Raw genomic sequence first — 27,376 nt, 5'->3', positions numbered from 1 at the left:
TCCAATGGTTTTGAATAATTTATCGTCTGTAAAATAAGACCCCCTTGTCTGTTTCTAAGCACCGGATGCCAAACAGCAAATATCAATAACAAAATCCTAGTCATTTTTATCACAACTTTATTGCTCCTCTGTGGTTCTTTTCTGGGCATTTTATTGCTTTTCCACTTTTGTCCAAGCTAATAAAAGAGTCTGATACTTCTTTCCTATCCAAACAATTCAGCAGCAACTGTGAGGATAATAAAGATGATATATAGCCCATTTGGATAATTTCTTGAAGCAGGTTATGAACTATCTCATAAGTCTCAACCTAATGTGAAATAATATAATTCAGAAAATCCTAACACTGCAGCAGCATTGAGAAAGAGGTCGAGTACAAAGTATCATTTTTATATCCAGGTGGACTGATGCCTAAGTCATTCTAATCAAAATTATTCTCCAGATTTTGCAAAAAAAAAAAAGAGAGAGAGAGAATGAAAGGAAAATGCTTTGTGTTGTTTTAACAAATATTTTAGAGTTTTGACAAGTATTTTAAGAAAGTTTGGCAAATATATGAATTGATAACAGGAAAAAAAAGTGGAAAATGTATGGGAAATATCAATAATTTTTCTGGGGAAACATAGATAAACCAGGACAATCTCCAGCAAACCAACATTTATTGTCACTCTGATACTCTTTTCCCAAAACTGTAACTCTAGTACTTTTTCTCTCTTGTGCCCTTAGAGTTCCTTCTGTACATGTCATTTTCCTACTTAATTGCTTCAGTGGCATCTCACTGCAATTGGGACATCTTCCTAATTTTGAATCAGGTGTGTAAAACCTACACAGTCCATTCTGTTTGTACGACCCTTGCCTTGACTGTTGTCACTAAGACTGCTCTAGCCATATGGCCTTTTACCGTTCCTTGAATTCGCCACACTAATTCTTGCCACACTTTTTGTAGCTCTTCTATCTGAGCTGTATTTCTCCATGTTTGCATGGCTGCTTCCATTTCCTCACTCAGGCTTGACCTCAAATATAGGCATTTCCAAAAACCCAGCCGGAAGAGGCCCTCCCACCCTGGACTTCTCAGCCTCTTTTTGTCTTATTGCCTAGTTGATTTTTTTCTACCACATTGAACACTTATTGAACTTTCCCCATCAATTTACTTATTTATGTTTTATCTCTTCTCCTTTAAAATGAGCTTCATGAAGGCAGGACCATTGTCTGCATGATGCACTGCTGTGTCACAGGCGAGCCCAACCTGGACCTCCACAACATGGTAACTTGGCAAAGAATTGCTGATTAAATGAGTAGGTGGATGGATAGTGCATTGCTTCACTCAGCAGGATCTATAAAAACTTCTACATGTACTTGAACTACATTGTGTTATGGAGAGATGAAGGTCATATTGATTAAAGCAAACAATTTAATTTTTAAGCCCTAAAATACTGCATAGAGTCATCAATCAGGAGGAATTTTAAGATAAGTGTGTTGCACAAGTTAGTATTTTCATTCATCCCTTCATTTACATGTAATCTATATAAAGTAAGATATATATGCAAAATATATGTGCAGCAATATTTATTTAAAGTCTACTAAATGCTATACATATGATAAAAAGAGGGTTAAAAAGCACAGCTTTGGATTTGTGGAGTTTATTAGCTAATGGGGGAATAGTAACAAAAGATTTATGTAGATTAATGTAAAATTATAACTATTATAATGTAATAAAGAATTACCTGAAACTATGAGATTATATAAAATAGGGAATTGTATATGTAAATTATATCTATTTTATGAATAATGGTAATTATTACATTATCACTTATTCTTATTTAAAAAATATTGAGTAGGGGCGCCTGGGTGGCTCAGTTGGTTAAGCGTCTGCCTTCGGCTCAGGTCATGATCCCAGGGTCCTGGGATGGAGCCCCGCATCGGGCTGCCTGCTCAGTGGGAAGCCTGCTTCTCCCTCTCCCACTCCCCCTGCTTGTGTTTCCTCTCTTGCTGTGTCTCTCTCTGTCAAATAAATAAATAAAATCTTTAAGAAAAATAAAAAATATTGAGTAGATACAAATTTATGTTTGTAACGTGTGGAGGATGTGAGGTATAATCGTCATAAGTCTATGTACTCATTATGCAGGTTCAGAAATAGAACATTACCATTATCTTTCAAATTTCTCTGTGTGCTTTTCCAGTTCCAATAACTTCTCTTTTACCTTGGTGAAAACCCTATCATGAATTTTGTGTTTATAATTTCATTGCTTTATTTGTAATTTTACAACCTTAAAGTTTATACATTTTACCTTACTAAATTTGTTCAATATATCTCAGTATGAACTATTCCATGAGACTGGCCTTTTTCCCTTAATATTATCATTCTGAGGATCATCTATGTTGTTTCTTATAAATAATCCATTCATTCTCTGATGATCATTGTTTCTTTGTGTAAATTTACCCTCAATTTATTTAACCCTTCTCCTTTCAGTGAACATTTGCATTGTTTCTGGTTTGGGACTATTAAGAAGAGGCAGTTACAAAGGCTCTTGTATTTGTCTCCTGGGAACGTTTGCAAGCATTTCCCTGGAGTATATAACGAGAGAGGGAGGGCAGGGTGCTCATGTATGCTCATCTCCACATTTACAAAATAATGAAAAATTGTCTTCCTGAAAGTTTATCATGGTTTATTCCTATTAGCAATGTTCAATTTTATCCACTGTTGCAAGAGTTTGTGAATGATGATGACAGATTTTTTTTTTAAAGCCCATCTCTTCTGTTTACAACATTATAGAGTTTTAATTTGCATTTTTCTGACCTCTGCCCTTCTCAAGGATGAAGGTAACATCCGAGTCACTAAAGCCACTGTGATTTTTTCGTCTCTATCTGATTCAATGCAGCAGCAATTGATATAATTAATCCTTTCTACCCTTTAAAAATTGTTTTTAAATTTTTTTTTAAGTAATCCTACACCCAGTGTGGGGCTCAAACTCACAAACCCGGGATCCAGAGTTGCATGCTCCACCGACTGAGCCAACCAGGTGCCCCCTTTCTGCCACTTTTGACACACTTCTTCATCTGACTCCCCTCCTGCCTTTTTGGTTATCCCTATTCACGTTTATTTGCTGCTTCCTTCTCATGTGTTAACCCCTCAGTTCTGTACAATCCTGGTCAGTTACTGACCTTTTCTGTCTGTGCTTACTCCCTAGGTGATTCCAGCTAATTTCATTGCTTCCAATGCAATACACAACCTGAGAATTCTTACACTTATACCCCAGCCCTCATCCCCCCTGAACTTCCCATCCAATAATGGTCAAATCGATGTCTTCCAATGGATGTCTAACGGTCATCTTTGACTGAAAGAACCCTGAGCTCCAGATATCGCCTATTCCCTTCCCAAACCTGCTTCCCCCTCAACCGTCCACATCTTATTTAATGATGACTCAATTCTTTCCACTTCTGATGCTAACCACCTCATGCCCACCTTTGACTCCTTTTCCCTCAAAAGCCTCATCCATTCTATCAGCAAATCCTGTTAGCACCATCTTAAAAATAGATCCAGAATTCTATCACTCCTCACCAACCCAGCAAGCACTGTTTGGTCTCAGTACCATGCTCTCTCCCTTCAGTTGCTGAGACAGGTTCCTACCTGACCTTCTGACGTCTGTCCCTGCCTCAGGAGAGAATTCAGGACACCACAGTCCCAGGGATTCTCTTTAAATGTATGTCTTGTGGTGTCACTTCTCTAGTGTCTCCCTGTCTCAGAGTAAAAGATAAATCCTCCACGGTGACTCAGGGGTCTGCTGGCATTGTGCCTCATCATCTGTCTGAGTTCGCTTTTTACTCTGCCCTCCATTCAGGCACATGAGCTGCTTTTCTGTTGGTGGAACATGGCAGATACACTCGCTCTTCAGGGACTGTGCATGTGAACTTCCTTCTGCCTGCAATGCTCTTCTCCAACATCTGCAAGGTAGCTCTCTCATTTCCTTCAGGTCTTTATTCGAAAGCCTCTTTCTCAGTGAGACATTTCCCCAGTCTCAACTGTCATTTCCTATCACTCTTCTCTGATTCTCTGCTTTGTTTTTCTCATTAACACTTATCACCAAATAAAATACTGCGTGTTTTATTCACTCACCTAATTATTGTCTGTCTCCAGTCACTAGAATGCAAGCTCCATGTGAAGAAAGGCTTTCTCCATTTTGTTCAGTGGTATATTCCCGTTACCTGCACGACAGCCTGGAACACAAGACACCTAATTGATATTTGTTGACTGTATCACTGAAATTAGCTCTTCTTAACTCTGCATTCTTATTGTCATGCTGTTTCTCTGCTTTAAATGAGATTCAAATTTCTCAAGAGTTGCATACACAGGCACACATTCTACCTTCTCACCTCCCTTTCCCTCTGCAGCTTGCTCCTACCTGGCTTCCACCCTCACCATTTGCCCACATGCTTCTTGTTAATGTCTCCTATGCCTACAAACAGCCAGTCCCTCATCAAACATTACAGTCATCATTATTTGTAACTTTACAATATTTCACACAGATTAACACTTCTGCCACTTTCATGGACTTCTGCGAAACTACATTCTTCAGGGGTTCATGAACAATTCTTGTCTCCGTTGAAAGTTCATCCTTTATCTGATGTCTCAATTTCAAGTTTCTTAAGCCCCTGTCTTTCATGGATTTTGTATTCCCCCTGCATGTGATTTACCATCCATTTCAATAGCACTAAAGTCCATTCATATGACTAAATACACTTACCTCTGCAGGTCATAAACTCTTTGGAAATGAAAGAATGAAATGTATTTTGGCTTCTCTGGCTTTAACAGCACCCTACTAGTTTCTGTATCCCCATGGTAGTTCCCATTATTCTGTAAGACCACCAGTCATGGGAGGAAACACGACCTCAGTAGAAGGTACCAAACATTCTAGGGAAAGAAATGGAGCTGCATTATTTCCTCACTTGTACCTTTTGGTCCTATAGAGAGTAATATAAAATGCTATATATTGACTTACACTATGAAAAATGTCCAATGGAAATATGAATATGTCTGAAAAGATGTCTCTTAGGTACTGGAATGCTATTTGAGACAAGAAGTTGGATGAACTCTCTGTATCAGGGATGTTGTTTTAAAAGAGCATGCATTTATTCAAAGATGGTTCTCTACTTTCTTACTTAGTCAATGTTATGTTATAAATTGCTACAAAAATACTTATTTTTCATTTCCTTTGTATTCTGAGAGTCATTTCATTATTTATTTTTTTCTCAGGTAGATTTAACTTATATCCCATTTGTTACCATTCCTTAGAGAAATGTATCATGTCTCTTTTTATTAAACTCTATTTTACCAAGATGTGATGCGGTTTACAAAACTAATGTCTTTAGAATATTAGAAAATTAAGAGGAGGAAGGAGGATTCTGAAAAATCTCTACAGAAACAATGAATCATGGAACACTACATCAAAAACTAATGATGTAATGTATGGTGATTAACATAACAATAAAAAATTAAAAAATAAAATAATTTTGAAATACAAAAAAAAATTAAATTAAATTAAATTAAAAAAAGACTCATAAATAATTGCTTTTCTCTTAGGTAATTTCAACAGGGCTGTCTTTACACTTTATTGGTCACTTTTTTTTTTTTTCCTGTCAGGAGGCCACCAAAAAAGAAAAAAAAAAGAAAAAACTCTGTATGTATATGATTAAACATGAAATCAATATGACATCCTTACTAAGTTTAAATTCAATTTTCCTAAATAGGTACATGAGAATTCTAGAAATTTCCTTCATCCTTGCTGTATATATGCTGTTCTTTCTATCCTGTTGGAAGCAGAATATAACCTAAGCAAAAGTTCAAGCACTTCTCTACTCCAAAAATAAATAGATGGCTTGTACTTCTTTTGGTAGGTAATATGTTTTGTGTGAAGTACAAAGTGATATTGTGATATGCTAATGTCAGCACATCTAGCTTAGACCACAACACCAATGGAAACTTAATTCCAAGGAAAGGTGGGCCAGTGGAATGGGTTGTAACAGAAATATCACTTTATGATGATTATTGAAGAACTAGTCTCCTCTAGTCCATAGTGTGTTGCCATGACTCACACAGTCTCAACCACAAGGGATATGGGTGAATGGGGCAAAGTGAGAGAGAGATCCAGGCAAGAAAAGGCATGAAAAAATTGGTCCTGCAGAAGGACTTGCCTTTTTGGTACAGTCATTCAGTAGGGTATAGTGTCTAATGGCTCGCAGGGGATTAATGGATCTAAACCAATAGATGTGATTTTATGGAAGGATTCTGCTGTCTAACAAATGGAGACCAGGAAATCCTTCATTTGCCCTCATTCTTAGAAACATAGAACTAGTAGGAAAATCTCCAGGGATCTCCCCCAAAGACAAATAAAATAAGAAACCAACTATGAGCCCAAACTGGATTTGGTAGTGGTCAACAATAAGGAAACTAGGGAGCTAAGACTGACTGATCACAAATGCTGCTGATAGTGTTCCAGAACAAACACTGAGCCTTGGCCAGGAGCCATGTGAGAACTAACCTGAGAGTCCACGTTATGGGAAGGCACTTGAAGAAGAATGAAGTGCTGCCATTATTCTCCTTCAAATAATTTGACTTGAAGTACCCTGACTTCTAGCACAAGTGGACATAAAACTTTTCTTGAAGAGGACATTTCCAATATAGCTATTCACTACTCACACAGATTGAGAACAAGAAACATGAGTTCACAAGTATCACCAAGAATACAGGGAGGCAAGCCACCAAGAGTGTCAGCACAGACTTTAGCAACAGACCAGGCCCACAAAGGAATTTTAAGGATGAAAGTGTCAAAGAATAAACAACTGCTATATAGGTTAGTTATATATAAGAATGTGAGGTAGCATATGAGGTAACAGATTATTAAGAAAGAAAAGACATATATGAAGAGAATCAAAAATTCCAGAAATGAAAACTGCAATTGTCGAAATTAAAAGAGAAGCTTCCACAGATAGATTAAACAGAAAATGAGACACAGCTGAACAGAGAATTATTAAACAGAAAGATTTATCTGAAGAAATTAAGCAGAATTCAGTAGGAGTGGGAGTGGAAAGGAAGTGGAAATTGCCAATAGACATTGGAAATAAAATGTTTAAAATCCACCTTATTGGAGTTTCAAAAGAAAGAGGCAGTACTGAAAGGAAAATGGTTGAGAATTTTCCAAAACCACTCAAATTTCTCTTAAGCATATTATTTGAACTAATTTTATTTTAAGTCTGAAACATAAATATATTGGGTGAAACACACAAAAAGGGAAATTTAAAGGATTATTCATCAATCTAAGCATGGCAATATTCTTTTTATCTCAAATAATTACTTATTCAAAGTATGAAGGTTAATACATAAGTAGTTTAATAAAAAATAAGTGGTGGTAAGGAAGATTAGGGTAAATATTTTATCTTTCTTTTATTTCTTATTTATTTATTTGAGAGAGAGAGTGCACGTGAGTGGAGGGAAGGGCAGTGGCAGAGGGAGAGCAGAGGATCTCAAGCAGAGGGCTCGACCCCATGACCCAGAGACCATGACTGGAGCTGAAACCAAGAGTTGGATGCTCAACAAATTGAGCCACCCAGGCGCCCCTATGGTGAGTGTTTTAAATAACATTTTCATATTAATCTTAATAGAAATGGTTCTGTATGAATTAGTATTTAACACTCCATTTTTATTATTATAAAGAAAAGGTATATGTCAGAGTAAAATTGTTGGAATGGATTGTTTTGTCCACAAGAGAGCATCATCTTACTCATTAAAAATGTTCCCTATATTTCATAATCTCTCTGTGTTATTGTACCTTTTTCTTCCACATAAATATCCACATTAGATTCAACGTGAGTTACCAGAATGTTTGATGCTGTCAGCAACACTGTAAGCAAAATTGGAAGCTCTGCTACATTCTGATATATCTTAAAGCTACTCTCCATTCAAATTCATTCACATCTGGTTCATTCTTTGTCTCCAACAAAATAAATCAGAATAATGTAAGCTCAGAATATTTTAGCCATGTGCTTTCTCAAAACAAAGATACTTTAGATGCTAAGTAATTTGATTTAAATCCTGCTGAAGACTTTGATGATCACACAAAGTTTTTATTAATACTTTAACCTCTATAAGAGGACAATTATTGCTGATGTGGCCAGTGTAACATTCATTTAAGGAGGCGTTATCAAAATTACGCACCGTTCTGTAGGTATAGTTGAGCTAATGATGGTGAAAATAAGCCTGACCATAAAGATATGTAGAGAGCAAATTCACTCATAAGAAAAATCTGTGCCCAGGGCACCTGGGTGGCTCAGCCATTAAGCGGCTGCCCTCAGCTCAGGTCATGATCCCAGGACCCTGGGATCAAGCCCCCCATCGGGCTCCCTGCTCAATGGGAAGCCTGCTTCTTCCTCTCACACTCCCCTTGTCTGTGTTCCCTCTCTCACTGTCTCTCTCTCTCTCTCTCTGTCAAATAAATAAAATTAAAAAAAAAAGAAAAATCTGTGCACAAACTTGAATTCATCAAAGACACTCAAAAATGCGTACTAAATGAATAAAAGAATGAAAAGTAATTAATAACACTTAAAATATGTTACTTAGAGAAGATTCTGGTGACTAGTGTTCTATTTTGGATATCTGAAATATAAGTACCTCATTATAGCCATATGTTCCAAACTAAACCAGCAAAATAGCTAAGTTTACTATGTGCCAGGAAATATTGTAAGCATATTAAATGCATTAACTCATTTGAATATTAAACAAGGTTATGGATAAAGTATTACTATTATATGCATTTTCAAGAGAGAAAACCTAGGTACATAAAAAAAGAGAACAGTTGCTTCCGTTAGTAATTTCATTTTTATTTCTAACAACTCAAAAGATGACTTAGTGCTCAGCACATAGCTTTGTCTTCCACGCTTACCATTTTTTTTACGACTCCAGGAAAGATACTTATGTGCACGAATTACAAGTTTTCTCATTATTCCTCCTCTCACCTGTTATGTTTTTTTTATGAGGAAGAAAAGTGCATGAGATAATTCTGGTAACGTCCTTAGCTCAGTGTCTTCAAAAAAAAAAAAAAAGTCAATGCTCCATTATATGTCTGTGATGATGATGATGATGGTGAGAATGATGATTTTCACAAAAATAAGGCTAACATGGAAGTGTCTTGTAAGCTCTGAGCCATTTTCTACAAATTTTTAAGTTCCAGGTAGATTCTCTACAAATGAATTCCTGGAATACAGCCTTTCTATTAGCAGTAAAGTCACTTTTTTATTCCTTTGAAATATAGAACTTGTGCTAATGTGTGGCAGATAGATGACAAAAGGATGCATAACCAGCTGCTGTACTGCAGGTAAAATGAAATTACTTTAGACAAGGTGGGCAAAAGGAGCTCCAGAAGGCTCTAAGGCAAGACAAAATGTCAGCTTCCATAAGAGCCCATGTTTAATGGATGCAGAGAAGCTGGGGCAGAGGGGTAGCAGACAGAACAACACAGCCCATAGTCATCAGAGAGCTTGTGGTTCACGGTGGGTAAATCTGGGAAGGGAAGAAAAAGAAAGGAGACTCTAAGTGTTAGCTTTATAAGAGAGCAAAATCAGTCTTCATTTGTATGCAACTGGAAGCAACTGCCTGTCATCCTTTGCTGGCCTTTTAAGCAGACCTGCATGGACTGATAGCCATATTATCTCTAGTATGCTATCTGAAAACAAAGGACATTGGTACATATATTAAACTTTCTACCTTTATCCCATCACTTTGGACTTTTTCCAAAAAATTCTTAAGTTTGACAATATACTTCAAGTGCCCAAGAGACAAGTGAAGCCCCTACAGCTGGTATGACAATGGAAAGATACACTTCTTTGATTCTATGAGAACAGAGTTTAATGGCAGACAAGACACGGGATGCTTTAGGCAGAATATGAATCATATTTGGAATTATAATAAGACTGTGGCCACCTTCATCCCCTAGTGGAAGATGACATATCACTTTACCCAAAGTTTTTGTTGTGCTCATGAACTATTGTTAAAATCACCTTATTTCTAGGCAAATGCAAAATCATATTCTGACAGAGACTGTTTCTCCTTGACTTGGAAATAAGATCTCTGCTAAATTTAAGCCCATTAAGTAAGGAGACTAAAATGCAATGACTATGACTGAGGAGATGTGATAGAATCTGCTTGAATTTTCAAAGCATCAGAGGAAAAGATATACCCTGCTATAGAAGAATCCCTAAATCATGGTGATAGTTAAGTCCCCAGCAGCAACACCACACACATACATCCAAAGTCATCTACTTGTTCTTTGACAAATTTTGTAAGACAGGAGAAAACAAAATTAAATGATCTGAGTAATGTGACAATAATGCCTCTTCATTTTCTGACTTCTTTTCTTCAATGGGAAATGTCTTCATTTATATGATAAAGAAGGGTGCCCCCTTTTCTCTGACTGGAGGGTTTGGCCAATTCTCCGCTCAAGTGCTTTTAACTCCTGATTAATTGGCAATTGGACAAAATTATATCTTCAGTTGCACTCTGGGCTCTCTATATTCAATTTAGGATGAATTGCCTTCAAAACAAATAAAACATTAGTTGAAAGTAACAAAAAAAGTGCTTTATGTTACATAAAAGGTCTTTTTCTTTGTTAATGAACTGCATTAACAATCAAAATGAATCACAAAGGTTCGAACAATTTGTCTTGCCATGGTCTATTCAAAATTCCATGGGAGGGCGCCTGGGTGGCTCAGTTGGTTAAGCGACTGCCTTCGGCTCAGGTTATGGTCCTGGGGTCCTGGGATCGAGTCCCGCATCGGGTTCCCCCTGCTCTGCGGGAAGCCTGCTACTCCCTCGGCCTCTGCCTGCCATTCCCCCTGCTTGTTCTCTCTCTCTCTCTGTCAAATAGGTAGATAAAATCTTAAAAAAAAAAAAAAAAAGTCCACATTCTTTAAAAAAAAAGAAAAAAAATCCATGGGAAGCCAGATGAAAAAGATGTCTGCAGCTTAAGGCTCTGGGAAGCACGGGCATGTTTCATTATGACACTTGCTGGCAGCTCATGGGCTGTGCTGAGCAACTGATGGTCTCCCAGCAAGCCAAATGAATTTCTTGCCTTTTCGGGCCTTTTGGTTCTCCACCCTCTGGCCACATATATCTCTTTTCCTAAAATTGATATAGTACTAATTCTCCACATTTTTATAACAGCTTCAGACTAACAAAACTGAAAATAAGTCACCTTAAGATGTTCTTGATTACAAGGATGGCTTAAAAAATTATTGAATATGCTTGATTGCAAATATATATAATTACAGCATGGTTTGTTTTATCTTTTTCAATTAGGAATTATAGATTAATGATTATATTTATTTTTTGAAAAGTTGTGAGGGCACATGTTGGTGATCTACTATCATTAGGCAGCAAGCTGTACATAATTGTGGGCAAATAACTTTCTCAGATTTAATTCTTCATTTTTAAAATGAGTATATTTACTTAAATTATCACATCTCCCTCCAGTTATGTAAAAAAGAGCCCTTCACTATTGTTTGCTTCATATTTTTTCAAGATAAAACCAAATGTACCACCCATTAGGATAAGTTAGGAATGTTAAGGTAAATGATTGCATTCACAATACCAATATGAATTAAACATTTTTAAAAAAAATGGATGACAAGATTATAAGAAATATTCTAGAAAAAATATGAAAGTCACAAAACTTTTCAAAGAGGAACTGAATTAGAGGAGCAGTCCATGTACTTAGATGAAGAGAGGAAATATTGCAAAGATACCAGTATTTATAATGCTTTTCTAATGAGATTAGAAATGAAATGCTTTGTTCGTATATTTTGTACTCCTTAAAATTTTGTGAAGAAACCATAAAGTTATCTGGAAGAGTAAGAACCAGAAAGCAAACAGAAATATTCTAAAAATAAAAAATAATGAAGGAAGACTTTCTTTACCTGATATTATTTGCTCAGAAATAGACAAGAAATATGAGGAATTAGAATAGAAACTCTAAAAACTACCTATGGATGAGAATTTGGTATATGTTAGAACATGTAAAATCAATGAGGAAAAGAATGAATGATTTATATTTTAGAAAAATCCAAATCAAATACAGCTACATAAAAAGAAGAAAACAATAATTATGATACTAGCACCAAGAAAAAATCACTCTGACATGTAGAGAATACTATGCAGATTAGCATAAAATAAAATCATTATTTATTCTTTTTAAAACTACATTGTAATCATGTATTTGTATAGCAAAATAAATTTCTACAATATCATTTGTAATACCTGCATAGTATTTCATGGCAAGGAAATAGCTTATTTAACCGAACAATTTTTTGTACTTTCAAGTAATTGAAAATTGTATAATTTAAAAAAAACACCTTTGGGGAGTACTTTTTAAAAAATATTTTATTTATTTATTTGAGAAAGAGAGAGAGAGCTAGGAAGAGAGAGCACAAGCAGGGGGGTGGGGGTGGAAGGGAGAAGCAGACTCCCCACTGAGCTGGGAGACTGATGCGGGGCTAGATACTAGGACCCTGGGATCATGACCTGAGCCCAAGGCAGACACTTAACTGACTGAACCACTTTTATATTTAAATATTTTAATAATACTTTAACCATTTCCTTAGTATACATTTCTAGATATACAATTGCTTCATAAAATATTAAGACTTTTGATAATCATTTCCAAATTGCCAAATGGAAAGGTAGTGCTAAGAATTTTCCAGAAGCCTAATCCTTAAAACGGGTATTGCCATTTTTCCTTGCATTTGCCAATTTGATACTCATAATGGTACTTTACTTCTGTTCTATCTTACAACAATTCAGTTGAAAAATTTAAAGATATTCTTAGTCATGGTATGAAATAGACTTTCCAAGACTTTTGTTTATATTTTTAGATTGGTATTTTCCTTTTTCATTATGGACATGAAAATGTTTGATAAGTAGTAAATCTCTGTTGTGAATGTTACAAAAATTTCCCCAAATTGTTTTTTGTGTTTAGGACTAATACATCTGATCATGAAGAGTATTTTCTCTTCAAAATATACTAGCCACATAGAGGCCCCATATATCCTAAATGTGTTTATTTAATGCTATGTTTTGCTTTCTTATGTAAAATTTTAATATTCTATAGGTCTCGTTTAGAATATGTTTTAAAAAATATCATGGAATTAATTCTTCAATATTTTAATGTTTTCAGAGAAGAGCTGATAGGGGACCTTCGGAATTGAGTAAGAGGGCCCAATAGAAGGAACATGTACGTCCATGGCCAACACACACTTGCTCACAGAGAGTTAGAGGGGCAATTACACTTGCTTTCAGCTGGAGCTGCTAACTGACCTATAAAACAGGCATGAGATTTATCTTTTTGGGCAGGGCACTTATGGAACCACATTCATTGTACCCAATATGTGGCTGATTGAGACCCAGAGGTCACATATTTGTGACTTGGTCTTTTACCTAGAATAAACAGTCAATTTTGTTCTATTATATACTGTATTTCCTCTACCTTCAGCATATCTGACTAGCTATGAAGTTACTCCCTATATATAGTATCTGCCATGAATCTTGTGGATGTTCACATGCTAGTTACATCCTTACCTACTTAGTATTTATTTACTATATTTAGCATTTTGTATCAATCCTGGTTTGTTTTCACATTTTCCCTAATAAAATTACATTTTCTCGACTAGTGTAAAAAACTCACATTAGTCACATGAGGCAAAAAGGCAGAGAGCTGACACTAATTACAATTCAATATTTGTCATGTCCAAAGTACTGCATTAGGCATATTGCATCTGCTAGCTCAGTTCTTTCCTACCAGGAACATGGGAGGAAGATAGCATATTCCCAATGTATAGAAGACGCATAATGCTCAGAGAATGTAGGTAATTTGTTCATTGTCATGTAGCTGTCATAGTCTGGAGCCTGCATATGATCCAAATCTCTCTGGCATCAAAGTATATACAAGCCGCTGCCTGAAACAGTCATTGGATAGGAAATTGTTCTCTTATTCACCTAGACCACCTAGAATAAAACACAATGTTGCTCCAGGTTCTGCTGGATGGGTAAAATAACTCCCTCTTTTTCTCTCCCTCTCTCTCTCTTTCTTAATAAAGATGTTACTTAACTGCATATATCTGGTTAAATCTTTTCCTAGGCATTTAGGTTTTTTGTGATTACACTTACAAGTGATACTCTTTTAAAAAGGTATTTATATTTTCAGTTCTTGGTTTCTGGTCAATCCATAAGAATGATTAATCAGAAATTAGAAATGTAGGTCTGTAAAACTCTTTGCCAAATTCTGAGAAGTCCTCATGTGAAATATATTTTGAATTTAAACTCTCCTTAATTAATTTCAAACTGTGTTCATTCAAGGCATAAAGACTATTTACTCCTAAGTATAATATTCTACTAAATATTATAAGCTAATTACATTTAAATTAGGGGAGAATTTAACTTAAATCTTTAAAGTTAAAGCAATATTTGGTAAAATGTTTCTATCATCATAACCGCCACCATCAAAATGTGATGGAAATTGACAGCAGTATCCTTACAACTCTAGTTGTAATTTACACTGGTGCTCCTTTACAATGAAATATACAACCAGTATGGAAACCTTTTACACACTTTTTGCTATTGTATCAGGCATCATGTAAATTTTCAGCAAAATAGGTATTCATATACACTTCACTTACAAAGATAAGTAAAATATAAGAATAATGAAATTTGATTTTATTACATTGGAAATGGAAAATGGGTCAATAAACACTTTTATTTCTTTATAAAAAAGCAATTTCTGATTTATTGGTAGTTTTCCTCATAGTTTCCTTTTAATATACCCTAGCTGGGAAAAGACAGGGAACTTAACTATCCATCATTGGCTCTGGCAGTACATAACTTAGTCATTGGGATACATGATAATCCAGATTTCTCCCAAGGCATAAGCTATAATGTGGTAGTAATTTAGTTAGTTTTGGAAGCTGTTTTAACTCTTTCAGAAGGCCAGAGCACCAAGAGTGTGCTGCTGCAGAGTTATTAAGTGACAATTACATGCTTGAAAAAACTCAATTATTAATTTGGAAAAACATTTTGAAGCAAGTCGAGCCTAATTTTCTAAGCATGTACCTATCACTTAGCAAAAAGTATTGTGACATTGTTCAAATATTTCATATATTTTCTATAAGGTAGATGCTAACCTATTTATAGCTAAACCCTATTATGAAATCCTATATTACATAAAAATGGATTCTAACACTTCATTTTCATGAAGCTATTTCTGAGATAGTACAGATTAGAACCTCCTAACTGTACTGTATAAGTGTGATTTTTCCTACATGTTCAAAAAAATGTTGGTAAAGTTAAATGTATTTTCTAGCATAATGGTTCTAAGGAAAATGAGAACACTTGATTAATTGAATGTTCAACCTAATGGTGAAGGGCATTTATAATTGCATAACATTGAGAACACTTAAAATAGCTCACAGAGACAAGAGATCTTGTCATGTGAACAAACTTAACTGTCTTGTCAACAGTAGGTTGACTCCTCTTTATAATTGTTCAGAAAGAAAGAAGGAATCTGATGGGATATGTGACCTCTAATATTTGGGGTCCTAATTTCACCCAAAATTTCTAGCTCCTTGGGAGTCACAAAGCAGAAATGACTGAAAAGTGTTTTGTATAATTTCATATATTCAGTTGTTCTCCTAATTCTTATTTATAATACATTTAAAGAATTTTATAGTTAAATCATTTTCAAATAGTTCCCATAAAAATAATAATAGGGAAGTAAATTCCCCCACACAAAATTAAAAATACCCTACTGTTTAAAATTTTTAAGCACTATAAAAATACTTAATATATTATACACACAATTCTAGCAGAAAAGTATCCAGAAATGTATGAACCAAAATATTAAAATGGATTATTTAGGGTGAGGGCATTATAAATGAGTTTTCTCTAGTAATTCTGCAACAAAAATATGTTGGTACAAATCTATCATTTTTTTAATATGTATTTAATTAAACATATACTAGTATCCATAAGCCTGGATACAAAAATGAACACAAAAGCAATTTGTTACAAAGTCTTTGCCTTTAAGAACTTGATGGAAAGAAGAACAAACAGAGTTGATCTTTGGGCATTTCCCTAAGTGGGTAGGTCTAGAAAACAATCTGAAAATCCTTTTGGATAAGGTTTTATTCATAATGATGAAACATGACTAAAATAAAAATTAAGAAGATTGCAGTTTCTCTTTCTCAGGTTTTAAGCCCAAATGTAGACTTGAGATTATTAATATGCACAGAAATATTCATCCATGACATTGCTTATGTCCTTTGCAAGAAAAGAGATGAAAATCATCAAGAGTTCTTTATGTAGTAGTAAGCCTTAGTTAAAAATAAAAGCTCTTGTCATAAAGAGAAAAAAGAAACTAGGTGAGAATACATGTATTTTTAAATAACTTTTTTTCATACAAATATATTTATTGTTAATAATTTAGGAAATTTAGAAAACAAAAAAATTATCATTTTAACCCATTAAACAAAAATGATACAGCATGATAAAATATTTTGTAGTTTTCTCTGTGAACACATGTTTTTTAAAACTTAAAATTTTTAAAAAAACAGAATAATGCTGAACAGATTTTCATTGAGTTTGATTCATTTAATACACACTTTCAACTCAGGTATTTTAAAATTATTTTCATAACTTCATTTTATAAATTAATGAATCAGCCCACCATAATTTATTTAGCTCATTCCTATTTGTTGAACATTTGATTTCTGATGATTCCTATTTAATAACACCATGTTATAGACCTCATTTTAACAAAATCTTTGCACACATTTTCATAGAGGAAAGTCCAAAAAGTGGAATTACTGGCTCAAGGAGAACATGAATATTGAGGCTTTTCATATTAGCATTTTTTTCAAGGGAAAGTGAAAGACTGTGGACTGAAATAGACTACTTAAATTTAGATAAGAAACAAGATCATGTTACCTTGTCTCTACTCAGAAAATTACAAGATTGAGAGGCTGAATAATGACCTGTGTTTTAAAGGACAGGAAGATTGTCATTTGATGAATGCAGACAAAGAAGCAATTCTGATCACGGAAATAAATAACAGAGCTAGATAAAAAAAGAAAAAAATTAATAGAAAAACACAGAAAAGTCTCTAATATATGATGAAAAAGGAATAGTTGTGGTCAGATATTTGTACCTGATGTGAATGGTAGAAAATGTCCAGAGGGATTAAAAATGATCAAGGTGGATGGAGTTCAACTGAAAGGAAAATAATCTGAATGTAAAAATATAATTTTTAAAATTCTAGATCTATAATTACTGTTATTATATCAAATCTTTAATTTTTATTATTATTATATTTTTTGCCTTGCAGAGCTGTTTTAGAAATGGATCACATATCCACAATTATACTCCATTCATGAGAATATGAGTAGGACAAAAAAAGAGATCTTTGAGAATCACAAAATTTTTCATTTATAAAATATCATACTTTTCTTGAAAACTGTGAAGCCATTGTAAGCCTTGACTATTAAAGAAAACTTTTTCCTTGAGAACTTTTAATTAGTTTTGAGAGCAAAATGTTTGTTCCTTGGTTAAGAAAAAAAAAAGGCTTGCATTATCTTTTTTTTTTTTAGTCACAAATCCTTTATGTAATATGTTGCTGTTGTCCAGGACTCATTAATTCTATTTTTCTCCTTGTTGTTAGTGCTCATTACTTTGCTCCTTTGAAATCAGGTTAGAAAGGTTGGAAACTTTTTCTTTTTAATGTGTGTCCTGAAAATAAACAGCCTATGAGATAAAGCTGAACACCTGAGCATTTGATATATTACATCTCAGTAGTATCTGACAACCCTCATTCCCTGGCGATGCAATTTTTTTCTAATAATTTAGTCTCAGTCTATTAAAAGACAATTACAGATAATGCACACAGGCAAGTGGTGAAGGATGCCCACAGCAGCTTTTGTAGAGAGGTAACCAAAACACAACACGCCAAAAAGATTGTAGCATTGATTTTTTCGAAATTATTTCAAAAACAGTTACATAGATTTTTTAAAGGACTAAATAAAACAAAGATAGGAAGGATTTCCTCTTTGCCACTTCCTACAACACATTTTTAAAACCGTAAGGTAAATGGCTATTTGTTGCTTTATTATAATTACCTGCTTGCTTTTTATTGCGGTGTTCAGTGTTGAAAAATTAACATGTTTGGGGACACTGATGTGATTTTATAGCTTCTTGACTGACTGCTGTAGTGAGGGGCAGGGTTACAGTAGCAGCCACTGCCCAATGTTGAGATCCTCATGTCACCGTCTACAGCAAAGCAAAGAAGCCTCTTGGGACATTCTGAGTATATTCAGTTGAAACTATCACTGTGTTGGGGCGCCTGGGTGGCTCAGTCGTTAAAGCGTCTGCCTTCGGCTCAGGTCCTGATCTGGGATCCAGCCCTGCATCGAGCCCCACATCCAGCCCCGCATCCAGCCCCGCATCCGGCTCCCTGCTCCGCGTGAAGCCTGCATCTCCCTCTCCCACTCCCCCGCTTGTGTTCCCTCGCTCGCTGTGTCTCTGTCAACTAAATAAATAAAATCTTAAAAAAAAAAAAGAAACTATCACTGTGTTTACTCAGTAACCTCAACTTAGCCCTCTAGAGGTTTCAAACACACTAACAATCACCTCGAATGGCAGTGATTGTTGATTGTGTGTAGCAAATGAGAAATGCATTCACTCAAGAAGTTCCTTTTTTTGTTTTGTTTTTAAAGATTGATTGATTGATTGATTGATTCATTTGAGAGAGAGAGAGAGAGAGGCGCCAGTGCGTGCAAGTCAGGGGAGGGGCAGAGAGAGAGGGAGAGAAGCAGACTCCCCACTGAGCAAGGAGCCCAACATGGCGGCTGATCCCAAGACCCTGAGATCACAACCTGATCCGAAATCAAGAGCCGGCTGCTTAACCGACTGAGCCACACAGGTTCCCCTGGAAGTCCTTTTTGATATCTTATTTCATATATGAGTTATAGGTGCTCTGCTTGCTGTGTTGACAAGAAAGCTACAGTGTGGAATCACTACATGTAACATGCCCTGATTTATGTGAAAATAAAATATACCCCTTGTTACCTCATTCCCTGTACCCCCAGAAAGGGGCTGCCTGAGCTGGTATGTTTTTCTGAATTTAACGGTTTCTGGAATGAGTTCAGAAAAATAACATGCCTCTCTTCTGGACTTACTGTAGATTGGATTTGGAAGCAGATTAGAAGGAAACTTCTTGGAATAGTTGGTGTACATGATTTTTTAAGAACATTCTCTATGTGATAAATAGAGCATGTGATACCAATGCAGGAGAACTGGATGGACATCAGATGACCTGGCCTCCTGCCTCCTCTGCTAGTCACACAATCTCTCTAAACACCCATTTCTTGTTCTCTTAAAATGAAGAGGGTGGAGATAGGGTCTCTAAGGAATGACTTCTGCACCTGTAACCAGAGAGACCTCAAACAACCCTTTTGCTTGTAAGGGCAACAATAGGAAGAATACAAGCAGAAAGGCAACTGTGTAGTGGAAATACATTTGACTATAACATCAACTAGCTCTGTGGCCCATGGTTGGTTGCATAAGTTTTCTGCATCTCAGTCTGCTTCTCTGAAATAAAGGGATGGAAGTAGAACAGTGATTTTCTTTTTTTTTTTTTTTTTAAAGATTTTATTTATTTATTTGAGAGAGAGAATGAGAGATAGAGAGCATGAGAAGGAAGAGGGTCAGAGGGAGAAGCAGACTCCCTGCTGAGCAGGGAGCCCGATGTGGGACTCGATCCAGGGACTCCAGGATCATGACCTGAGCCAAAGGCAGTCGCTTAACCAACTGAGCCACCCAGGCGCCCAAAACAGTGATTTTCAAGCATTTTTCAGCATAACCTGTTTTTGCCTACAGGAAAATCACATGTAGAAACCTGATATATAAAAAAGGGAAACTGCTTCAGAGGAAGATGGATTGGGATTGATAGGTTTGGAGCTGTGTCCATGTAGCTTCCATTTTGTTCCCTACTCAAATCCATGAATGGATGCAGAACAGCGTTACATTAGATGCTCTTCATAAGAACGATGTTGAGGTAGATCTGCTACTCCATGGTTCTTTCCTCTTCTCTGCCCTCCCTCCCCCCAACAAAAGTAATTTTCTACCAAGATCTTTGAAATCAGATTGCTCCCAGGGTTTTGACTAGTAATGTCCACACATAGGGATGTAACTATCCAACTGGAGCAGCAAGCACCAAGACTATCTCATGGCAAGAACTAAAGAGATTTGAAAATATCCAAACTTCATGTAACCTCAGGGAGGGAGAGTTAAATACTGGAGATGTGCAGTGGTCTGGCCTCTACCCTGTCTGAAGGGAGACTATTATGAGGAGAGGATGGGACAAAGCCAGTATGGTATCTCCCAGAGAACACATTTCTGGGAGATATTAGTAGCTGCATTTTAGGAAAGAATATATGCCTCCTCTATTAGTGTCAGAAATGTAGGATTAGATAAAATTGTTTCCTTACTCTTTTTACATATTTTTTAAAGATTTTATTTATTTATTTGACAAACAGAGACACGGCGAGAGAGGGAACATAAGCAGGGGGAATGGGAGAGGGAGAAGCAGGCTTTCCACTGAGCAGAGAGCCCGATGCAGGGCTTGATCCCAGGACCCTAGGATCATGACCTGAGCCGAAGGGAGATGCCCAATGACTGAGCCACCGAGGTGCCCCTACATATGTCTTAATACACTAAAATTCCAAATAAAATTTCAGGAGAGGTCATATAGTTTGCAGCATTTTCAAACATACATTGGGGAATGGAAAGATTTAAAGGAGAGCTTACTTTGCATTAGATGAAGACAGTGTTGGAATCATAGGTTCCATAGGTCCAATCAGAGGTTGATGGTTCTAGAAGAACTCTCTTAGGCTTCTTACACATAAATATGTAAACCTAGAATAACATAAAAATGCCCTCCACTCCCCTTTCCATGCTTCTATGGCAATCTGGCCTGGTCCTGTCTTGCAAAATTCTTTCCTGGTATCACAAATAACAGAGTTCACAAACTAAGAGTCTGGTCATCCTTTCAAATGAAAGAAAACTGCACTGGGGACTGTGTAATAAAAAAGGGATTTGTAGTTTTGCAAAACAAATTTTTTTTTGCTCATAACACAGGTTATAATTAGATGGCCACTTGAATATAGCAGTGTCAACAATAATTTTAAAATGGTATTACAGAAATTTAGAGTAATGTGGTTGGGGGTATGAGAAGGTTTTTGAAGAACTCATCTGGATGTTTGTTTATTCTAGCATTACCTAAATAAGATGGCCATAATATAACATTACCACCAAGCTAAGGGTAGCTCCGTTGAGCAACTTAAGAGAATTGAGAAATTATTCTTTTAACTCCCCATAGGCTGAAGTGTCCCAAAATGTTCCTTTATCTTTTATTCCAATAAAATGTTATTGGTATTGGATTTATGTGTCATAGTGCTTATTATGACAAGCCTCAAATTCAATAATCTAGGGATTTACTTTAGCAACCCATTCCATCTGGAAAGGGAACCCAGCTATCATTAGCAATCGGAGGGCATGTGTCACGCTCTTCTTTTTACATTTACATACATATTTGTATTTTATATACACAGTTCACTTCCTTTGTCTTTTTCCTTTGCAGAAATGACAGCATACCATGAATACTCTTAAGTAACCTTAAAAAGCCTTAAGTTTGATAGATCTTCCCACATCTGAACTTATATATCTACAAAATGGTTTTTATGGCTGTGTTGTATGAGAGTGATTCTTTTATACAGAATGCTAACATGAGCTCAGTGGCTTCTATCATAGGTTTGTGGGTCAGCTGTAACTTGGCACAGCTCAGATTTGGGCCCCAGAATGCTGCCTATCAGGTTTAGATCTACTTCAAGTATCCCATGTCCCAGGACCCAGGCTAAAAGAGCAAGAGGTGCCTGGGGTGTGTTCTTTGCAAGGTAGAGGGTGAAAGTCTCAAGAAGGGTCATCAGTCCTAAAACTTTGTCTCAGCCCAGACAATGCTGCTTCCACTAGCATTCCTCTAGATAAAGCAATTCACATGGTCAAACCCAGAGTCGATAAGATTGGAGATATAATCTCCACAAGGACATGCCGGAGGCAAAAAGAGAGGTAGAATAGTGGACAAACAATAATCTGTCACCATAGATGGGGGTCAGTCCTGTGATAACTTTGTGTTTCCTATGATATCTTTCAAATCTTTAAAAGATAAGGAAACTAGAAACTTAACATTGAACTAATCAACTTTTGCATGCACTCTATTGAGTGGATGTCCAACTAAGCTATGGCAACAACACAACACATAAATACAACTCAAAACCTGAACTAATCTATCCAGGCATTAGGAACACCTCTACCTTAGAATAAGCCAAATCAAAAATTGGGGAGATTAAAATTTTAAACATTAGTGTCTTGGAAGTTTAACTCAAAAGGGCTAATATTAGAATCAAATTTGAGGGTATTTTATTTGAACTTTGATTCCTTTGGATTTTAAGCTGTGGAAGAGCAAAAGTCTTTGTAATTATTTTGCTAGAAATTACTGATGCATAGGTTGTTTTTATCTCATGTGGTTTCTATCAAATATATCATAAACCTCGATGTTTTAAACCAAATCTGAGAGTTTATAATGAAATAATTTTATTTTAGAATATGATTTTGGGATATTATATGAGATTTGATGTAATAGTAAATTAGACTGCAGATATGATTGCAGTTCACTTTCCAACCCTAAAAACCTTGAATTTTTGAACTCTTTCCATTGCTTGCTTTTAAAGCATCCAGTTTTCGCCCAGCTCATCTCTATTTTTATAGTACCTTGCTATAATCCTCAAGGAACCGCTATTACATATTGACATCTGGCTCTTTACAAATGCTTCCTGCAGAACAGCAAAGTTAGTGGGTATATAGTCTGCATTCCAGGTTGTCCAAGGTGACAATTTCAGAAAATGTTTTCTCTGACACAAGAGAGGAATACAGCTATCTAACCTGCAATATTTGTATATTTGGTACAACCTGCCTGTCTAGTAAGACATTGCAACATATTTTGAGTTATATAGTACCTTGTTTTCTATAACAACTTTATGTCAGTTAGAATAAACATCTATAATAAATAACCTTCACATTGACTTAAGTTGGAATAACAGAAACTGGATTTACACTCTCATGTGAAACAAGAAATTAAAGAAGAAAACATACATGTAACATTGGCATTGGGAATATTGGTCATTGCACAAGAAAAAAATAAAGGATTCATGAGGAACAGAAATTAAATGAGGTGACACACAAATGTGACTTATGAATGCCCATCTTGTTTGCTAGAGAGAGTATCTAGCACCAGAAGTAGAGCCAGAAATCTGAAGAAGCCAAGCCACTGTTGTTCACAGGCTAGCATACAGGAGATGAGGGAGTTACAAGCAGGAGGACTCCTAAGATGTGCAGAGTCTCTTCCAAGTATTCAGTTGAGTACTGATAGATCGACATGTATGTGAGGGGGCTATTTGAGGCTGAGGGGTAAACTATGCAAAAGATTATTGGAAATAGTATTCATGGATCACACAAGGTCAGGGATCATGCCCATTCCCAAGGCAGAGTGAAAAACTTTATAATTCAGTATTTAATATTAATATTAGAGTATTAAGAAGGGGTGCCTGGGTGGATCAGTTGGTTAAGCATCTGCCTTCGGCTTGGGTCATGATCCCAGGGTCCTCGGATTGAGCCCCCCATCGGGCTCCTTGCCCAGAGGAGAGCCTGCTTCTCCCTCTCTCCATCCCCTGCTCATGCTCTCTCTCTCTCACTATCTCTCTCTCTCAGATAAATGAATAAAACCTTAAAAAAAAAAAAGAAGGACCTTGCCTTAACAGGAGATAAAATTTAGTTCTAGAGTAAGTACTCTTCTGATATGACCTAACAAAGCTTAAAAGTAGGACTTGAAAGAATCAAATTGAATTTAAGTAACTTAATTGCATCCCATAGCAAAGCTGCAAAATATGTTTAAGAAAACAAAACTATCCAGCACCTGTATATCTGGCATCTAATAAAAAATTATCAGGTAAAAAAGCAGAAAATACAATCCATAATGAAGAGAAAAATAAATCATTAGAAGCTTACTCAGAAATGACAGATGTGATAGAATTAATAGTTAATAGCCTTAAAACAGTTATTAGTACAACCTGTCATCAGATCAAGAAGCTAGAGGAATGTTACATACAGATATGGAAAATATAAAAAATATCCTTTTAGAGATGAAAACTACAATGTCTGAGATTTTTTAAAAGACACTAAACGTGTTTAATAGCAGACTGGACAATGTAGAAGAAACAATTAATGGACTTGAACACATAAGAACAGAAACTATCCAAAAGAAAAGATGGTGGAGAAAGTGTATCAAAACACAAATAAACAAACAACAACAAAAACAAATCATCAGCGGGCTGTGAGACAATATAAGGTGGTTAATTATATGTGTAATTTGAATTCTCAAAGAGACTAGGGGGATATTTGAAAACTGGTGGCTAAAAATTTCCAATTTGATAAAAAGTATAAATCCTCTCTTCTAAGAGCCTCAATGAACCCCAAACAAAAGAAATATAGAGAAAAATACACCAAAGCACAGCATAATCAAAGCTTAAAGCCAATGCTAAAGAGAAAATCTTAGAAGCAATGAAAGAAAGTCAATTTTTGTACAGAGGAAAATGTATAAGAATGTTTGACGTTTTTTCACTAGAAATGATGAACGCGAGGAGATAATGGAACAACATCTTTAGAGTACTGAAAAGAAAAAAAAAACCCTGTCAATTTACAATTTTTTATCCTGCAAAAATATCCTTCAAAATGACAATACTTTCCCAGATACACAAAAATGGGTATGCAAAAATTCAACTGTTATGAGATAATGCTCAATAGTTTAACAGAATTATTCTTCCAAAACCTTGCTATTATTAGGTTTTTTAATTTTAACTGATTTAGTGGGCCAAATTATGATCCTAATATACATTTAAGACTGTACAAACATCTTTATATTGATTTATTTATCTATTGCCCATTCATATTATTTGCACATTTTTATTGGTTTGACTTTTGCTTAATGATTTGTATTGTATAAAAATAGTTTTTTGTCCTGTAATACATATGGCTATTATTATCTATGTGTAATGATGTCCACTGAGTAATAATATTTTTAATTTTAATGTAGACATATTTGTTGATATTTTATTTTATGGTATGTTGGAGTCTTGATAAAATAATTTTCTATCACAACAGCATAAAAATAGACTTTATAATTTCTTCCTAAACATTTTAAAATATAAACATCCCTTTCTTTGCACAGTTCTGATATGCACAAATTTCAGTTATCAGAGTTCAACTAAATAACACTCATTCCACAACAATATGGTATAAATTTTAGTTACCAGGGTATATTAACTGTGAATAATTGCAAAGTACAAACTTCACTGTAGCTCTCCAAGCCACAAATTGCTACATAAATAAAAGATGCATACCATGATCAGTGACAAATCATGTCTTCTTTTTCAGAGTCTTCTGATGATTGGTCACTGCACATTTCTTATTCAGTTCTGGTGTAGACAGCAAAGCATGCAGGTGTGTTGAATTGTCTCCCGGTGATAAACCTAGATGGCATTTTAAAAGAATGAATAAACAAAAGAGGAAATTGACCAAAAATGATACAAATGCAATAAAGGAAAAAAAGGTGATGACACTAGAAGTGAAATTCAAATTGAACAAAAATGGAGTATAACATGGGAACACTGACATGCTGCCATTTGAGAGACTCTAGATAGGCAGCCAGAGGAAGTTCGGGACAACAAATTTATCAACATAAATGTGGAAAGTGGTGGGGGATGACAAAGCTGATGCTACAGAGGAAATGACACTAGTAAAAAAAATCATATTAAAGGAGCCCCTTGGAGATATTTCATAACCTTCAAAGCTCAAAGGATAAAATGTTGGAAGCTATTCCAAATTTTTGGCAATTTACCAAGGCACAGGAAAGATGCATGCTCCACATCACTGGATATGTGCAATGCAAAGAAAGGAAAGCTTTTCAAGGTATTCTTGGTGTTTCTTCCACAGAAAAATGAAACACTGTAATCCTCAACACTCCTAATGTATAAAACATCATATTAAGTAAATTTTAGTCTTATCGTCTTTTTTTCTACATATACATTTATAAGCAATAGTAAGAGTTTTAATGTTTTGGAAGGAAAAAAATGCTTAAAGGTCATGGAACAATCATGTTTCCCACTGATTAAGAAGATCATTTTTCAGTTTTAGCTTGCTCAGTCCTCTTTATGGTCCTGCACTTCCATGCAAGCAAGGCCTGCTTGTATAGTTTTTTATCTTTAATTCCTTATTCATCTAGCATTGTTTTTTGGAATTGTATGAGGTAGGAAATTATTACATACGGTGATTTATTTTCTTTTTCTAAAAATATAGATATTCTAATGTCTTAGCTGATCATATATTGTTAGTCCCTCTCTTTCATTACTAATTGATTAGCAATATCATTGGTTTTATCTCTTTTGCATATATAAGCGAGCCCTCTGATACATTTTAATGGTCATTATCTATCCCTGCTCACTACCATAATTTGATTAACATATTGTATACTAAATATTGATAATGCAAAGCAAAAGTACCTCTTTTTTATTATGCTTTAGGAGCATCTTAGCTTTTATTGGTTCTTTGAACTGCCTTAAAAATTTAATAATGGGCTAATAAACTTTCAGATTTGTACTCTATAGAAGGAGACTATTTTCTAACATCTACACACATTTAGATCTTAACTTCCAGGTGAATTGAAACTTTTATCATAACATGGTAACTTCTTTATCCACGACAATGATTTTTTTCCTAAAGTCTATTTTGTCTGATGTTAATTTACCTTTCCCAGGTTTCCTTGGGTTGGTATTTTCCTAGTATGTCTTTTTCTCTTTCAAAGTTTTCATATATTTATTCTTTAAGCATGTTTTTAAAACACCATGTAACGATTTTTTCTTACTTTTTTACTGCAATGTGATAACCTCTATACTTTTAACTACCAAACTTAAATAGCTTCATTTATGTAACACCTGACATATTTGGACTTTGTTATCTTTTTGTATTTTCTTTGTCTTGCATGTTCTATACTTGTTTTTTTTCCTGTGTTCCTTTTCTGGGATTGATTTAAGCTTTTGCTTTCCCTATTTTTTTTTTTTTTACTGGTTTAGAAGTTAAAGCCTTTATATCTCTCCTTTAATCACTTCCCTTGAAATATTATCATGCATATTT

At 35.3% G+C, this 27,376-nt stretch overlaps 1 long non-coding RNA gene across 1 annotated transcript in view; it reads right to left on the bottom strand.

Moving 5' to 3' along the window:
• Positions 1–25,665, bottom strand: part of LOC114206086 (uncharacterized) — a 29,130-nt gene extending 3,465 nt beyond the window's left edge. The window contains exons 1-3 of the long non-coding RNA XR_003608551.2: positions 25,588–25,665; positions 4,737–4,903; positions 4,109–4,209 (exon numbers count right to left, since the gene is read on the bottom strand). This is a non-coding gene — a long non-coding RNA (uncharacterized LOC114206086). The remainder of the gene's footprint in view (positions 1–4,108; positions 4,210–4,736; positions 4,904–25,587) is intronic.
• Between the last annotated feature and the right edge of the window lie 1,711 nt (positions 25,666–27,376).

This window comes from Eumetopias jubatus, unplaced genomic scaffold (assembly GCF_037043125.1).
Source record: "Eumetopias jubatus isolate StellerSeaLion01/CBP00866 unplaced genomic scaffold, mEumJub1_p1.0 scaffold_2, whole genome shotgun sequence".
Classification (NCBI taxonomy): Eukaryota; Metazoa; Chordata; class Mammalia; order Carnivora; family Otariidae; genus Eumetopias; species Eumetopias jubatus.
Note: the sequence above shows the minus strand (reverse complement) of the source record. Positions and strands in the feature narration are given on the sequence as shown.